The following is a 4897-nucleotide window of genomic DNA, read 5'->3' on the forward strand; positions in this document are numbered from 1 at the left end:
TTCTATGTGAATGCAAAAGAGGCTATGTGTGAACACAAAATCTCTCCAAATTGGTGATGCAAGGCAGTTATTGAGTTAGCGTTTGGTTGCTTTCCCATTGGATGTTTCAAGAGCATGAGGATCATGCTCAAATAACTCACATTCCTTCATGCAATTTCGGTAGAATTTAAGCAGCTGAAATGGACAGCTCTTTAGTAGCTGCTGGAACGTCACTCTATTCTTCTATTTGAACCCAATTTTAGTTGATGAGCTGGTCATTCTTTGTATCCTTATTAGCCAACTTGTAAGCACATGGATCATCACCAAGTTGATAACATTTCTTGCATGAAAGTTGAGAAAATCATGGATGGTAGAACTGAAGCTGACTTGCGATTTTACGTCCTACAAGCTAACTTGGCAACTGACTTGGAGAAAAGAAGAGCTCCCATTGGTCTGGACACATTATATGCTGCCTATAAATAGTCTAAGCTACTGATAATAGGAGGAGAGTGGATTAGAGAATGGATAGTTTGCTTAGGAGTAGGAATAGTGTAGAGTAGAAAAGTTACTTTGCAGCATTTTCATTCTTTCCAAACAGCTTTTGTTGTTCAATTTTCTCTTTAATTTTCTTGCATTCAAGTTCCTTGAAGCTTTGATTTTCATTTCTCTTGTTGTTAATTTCATTTACATGCATTTTCTTTAAGCATTTACTTGGATTTAAGTTTGTAATCTTCAAATTATTTCAATTCAGTTTTCAAATTTAATTCTAATGTTCTATTTGGTTATATTTCCTTTAGATTTCATGTCTAAGTCATAGTGAGTTTCTTATATTTTGTTCTTTTAGTTGTTAACTAGTTTAGACTGATTTTCCTGGAGCAATTACTTCAATTTGAGCTGACAAATTTAATTTTCAAAGACTATTTCCAAAATCTTGTTCTATTTTCCAGATTTTAGTGTGGCTACTGTTTGATTAATTCTCAATGGCAATTCAATTTCATTTTGATTCCAGCTTTTTAGCATATGTTCTTATATTAGTTAGTTTCATCTACACAAAATTTGATAGCCAAATTCATTACAATGAGAGAGTAAATCGAGATTGAATAGATGCTATTCCAAAATTCTGTTTTCTATTTGGATGCTTCGGTTTTGTTTTGTTTTGTTTTGTTTTTTCTCTTGCTTTCTTGATGCTAAATGAGCATGGTTAATGTTATTTCTAGGTAGTTACAGTATTTAAGAGGTAATATATAACTTGAATCAGGCTTAATTATTTACATTGGCTTTTAGTTCGTTACATGTTTAGTTAAATTAATTCCTGCTTTGCTTTCAATACTATATTCAATTGGGTTTAGTGTTTAGTATTTTTGTTTTTGTTTTTCCATTTCATTGTTCTTTTAATGTTCTTGTTGATTTACATTTGTTTTAATTTTTCAACCTATTTACTTTTACATTCAAGTCATTTACTTCTTGTTCATTTGTTGATTTTAATTCTTGTTTTAGGTTTGGTTTGTGTTGTTAATTTCAATCTTATTTCCTTCATGCCATTTTAATTTTAATTAGTTCTTTAATTGCTTTGTTAAATTTATGTTTTTGTATTTCCATTAGTAGTGGTAATAGAAATTAAATTTTTTATTAATAGAATCGAATATAGTTAAAATGTCTAATTTCAATACTTAGTCCTAGATGCCAAAGTAGTCTTTTGAGAGATGATATTCGTGATTACCTCCACATTATTGCCTAATCAACCTTTGCCCTCCACATCATTACTTAATCAACCTTTGCATTTGCGCTGACCACATTATAAATGACTTCTATTCTCAAGAAAAATTTAGATTGCCCAAATCCTTAAGGAAGAACCTATGTAAAAGCTTGACATAAAGATGTTAATGATAATTTGATTGTTGCCGGTGATAATGAGATCACCCACATAAACTAGAAAATAAATAAGAGTTTAATTCTAAGTGTAGATAAACAAAGAAGCATCTAAAGTATAATTATTGCAGCCAAATTCAAGAAGAAAAGTTCTTAGCTCTTGGTACTATGCCCATGGTGCTTGTTTCATCGCATGGATTTGTTTTCTGTAGCATGGAAATATGTGTAAACGATTTTTATCAACAAAACCAAATGGTTAAGTCATTAATACTTCATATTTCAAATTTTATTAGAAGAAGGTATTGTTTACATCTAATTGTTTCAATGGCTAGCCACAACTTAAAGCAATAAAACGATTGTTTGAATTATTGTAGGCATAATATAGGACTAAATGTTTCCTTAAAATCTAATCCTAGTCTTTGATGAAAACCTTTTGTCATTAGTCTAACCTTGAACATATTAATTATGTTTTGAGATAAGGTAGACACGTTTTGGTTTAAAAATGTTATTTTGGGATCTTGTAGTCATAGAATGTGTTCTAATGGGATGAGTAGGTTGTGTTTGCTGTGCACTAATTGGTTCTAATTCAATTATAAGTGCATTGTTAAGAGCTGATTGGGACAAGTTTGTGGATTAGGCATCTATGGATAAAGTTTGAGAATCATTACTTGAAAAGAATCTCTTACTAAAATTTCATTGATGATGGATAATACATAAATAGCATCAAAACAAGAGATAGAGAAGGTAAGAAAACTGTGTTGATTGGTTTAGTCACATGAGTTGTTGTTTCTACAATGTCAAAATATTGTGAAAAATTTCTAGTTTTAGCATATGAAAAAATATGTTCAACAAATCTTACATGTGTAGAAACAAATACTTAAGTAGTGGATATGTTCATGCATTTATAAGCAATTTGATTGGTTAAATAGCCAAGAAACACACTGAGTCTATATTTGGGTTGAAATTTGTTGTTAGAGTATGGTTTGAGACATGGATAACAAAGATAGCCAAAAGTTTTAGTTTTGAGTGGTTTGGTGCATTTTGAAACAAAACCCATAAAGAGATTTGTTTTATAAATTTGGTGAGGCATTATGTTAATGAGGTACACTACTATTTGAAATGATTGTGGCTAGTAGGTTGAAGACATTGAAGATTGGTGAAAGAGAATGAGATCAATTTCAACAATGTATCCATGTTTCCTTTCTTATATTCCATTATGTTTAAGTGTGTGTGTTGGTGTTTTAGATGTCGTATACCATGAATAGTAAGAAGGGAAGACAATGCTATATATTCTCCTCCATCGTGAAGATATATAGATAGAATTGAAATATTAAATTGTTTCTCAACCTGTGTCTTAAATGCTAGAAATAAGTGTTGGACACCAGATCTATTTCTAATTATTGACAAATTTTCAAAGAATTTCATGAAATCAGATTTCTATTTTTAATGATCGAATTAGCAGTTGAATTCTATCATTAATGAAAAATATTACTAATAGAACTAATTTTTGTTGTTAATTCCATAAGTAAATGTGCATGCCCAAAGTCTTGGAATGGCTTGAATTTTAGTGATAGATTTCAAACGTTAATGATTTTAATTCCGATAAATTTAGCGATGGATAATTTTCATCACTAATTATTTGTATTTTCAATTGAGAATTTTTTTTCTTAGAAAAGAATTAATTTTTTTGGGTGAAAAGTAGTTATTAACAATGGAAACTTTTTTATTGCTAAATGTGAATAGAATGACATTAGTGATGGAATTCCATCACTAAAGCCTAATTAGTTTAAAATATTTTTTCCTTCTATCTTCCTCATTTCACACTTTTCTTCTCTCTTTTTCCTTTCCAAATCCCTCGACCCTTTTTTCTATCCAAGCTTGCATCAATTGGCATTGGCCATGACTTACCACATTCGACTATTGAAAGTAGCCCAACATCAATCTGGACCGAATCCAACCTAGATCTTCCTCAAAACAACCCTTTTCCCTAAAACAACCTGTAAACTGTTGACATTGTTAGTTCGTTTCTCCTAAATTAAGCCCCTAACTTCCCTTAACTTAACAGTTTAAAATCTTCCTTGGTAAAGTCACTAAGAAGGTCGGCAATCCAAATAAACAATTTCAAGATAAAACCTTCAATTATTCAAATGTTCCAAACTTTTATGTAGTTTGGAGAGTTACTAAATGATGATCCAAATCTCCATTTATCTAACCTTTTAGAATTGTGTGGTATATTTAAATATAATGGTGTTTTTTTTTATGATACTATCAAACTAAGACATTTTCCTTTTTCTTTCAGGAACAAGATGAAAAGTTGGTTATCTTATTGACCATTTAGTTCAATCACCACATGGGATGATTTGGTACAAAAGTTTCTTTCAAAATTCTTTTCCACTTGCCAAGGTGGCTAATATAAGGAATAAAATGACAATATTCATTCAATTTGATGGTGAGAATATATATGATGCATGGGAGAGATTTAAAGAGTTATTGTGAAAGTGTCCATATCATGGTCTCCCACAATGGGTGCAAATACAAGTCTTTTACAATTTATTTACACTATTCATGAGAACTACACTTGTTTCAGTTACTGGAAGCGCTATAATGAGTAAGACTGCTGAAGAGGCACATGAGTTGATAGAAGAGGTGGTGGCAAACAACTACCAATGGGGTTTGGAAAGAAAGGCACACAAAAAATCTATTGGTGTTTATGAACTTGACACTTTCACATCCATCACACCACAGTTGGCTAGTTTAACAAAAAAAATAGTTTAGGAACCTTATCCCAAACTACAAGGACTTTTGCAAATTATATCTCAAGAGTTTGAATCAAATGCAACTACATGGTCTTGATAACTAATCTTAGCCAAACCAATCTCCAAGAATGTAAGATCAAGCAAGTAAGACACTAGTACAATTAAATCACTCTAAGACAGTCCCATTCAGCCAAGACTCTTCAAGTTGCAAGACTCCACAATCAGGCTACCATTTTAAAGATTAAGATAGCTATAACTTAGAGTTTAGTTAGGAATAGGACTTGTAATCCCAA

The 4897-nt window shown here is 31.1% G+C and overlaps 1 non-coding gene across 1 annotated transcript; it reads right to left on the reverse strand.

The window, feature by feature from the left end:
- Positions 1–4257: 4257 nt before the first annotated feature.
- On the reverse strand, positions 4258–4364 carry LOC149512966 (small nucleolar RNA R71). Its single transcript, XR_016331772.1, has one exon. It is a non-coding gene; the product is annotated as a small nucleolar RNA R71 (small nucleolar RNA).
- Between the last annotated feature and the right edge of the window lie 533 nt (positions 4365–4897).

This window comes from Durio zibethinus, chromosome 21 (assembly GCF_047325235.1).
Source record: "Durio zibethinus cultivar Kanyao isolate XHJ-2024 chromosome 21, ASM4732523v1, whole genome shotgun sequence".
Taxonomy (NCBI): domain Eukaryota; kingdom Viridiplantae; phylum Streptophyta; class Magnoliopsida; order Malvales; family Malvaceae; genus Durio; species Durio zibethinus.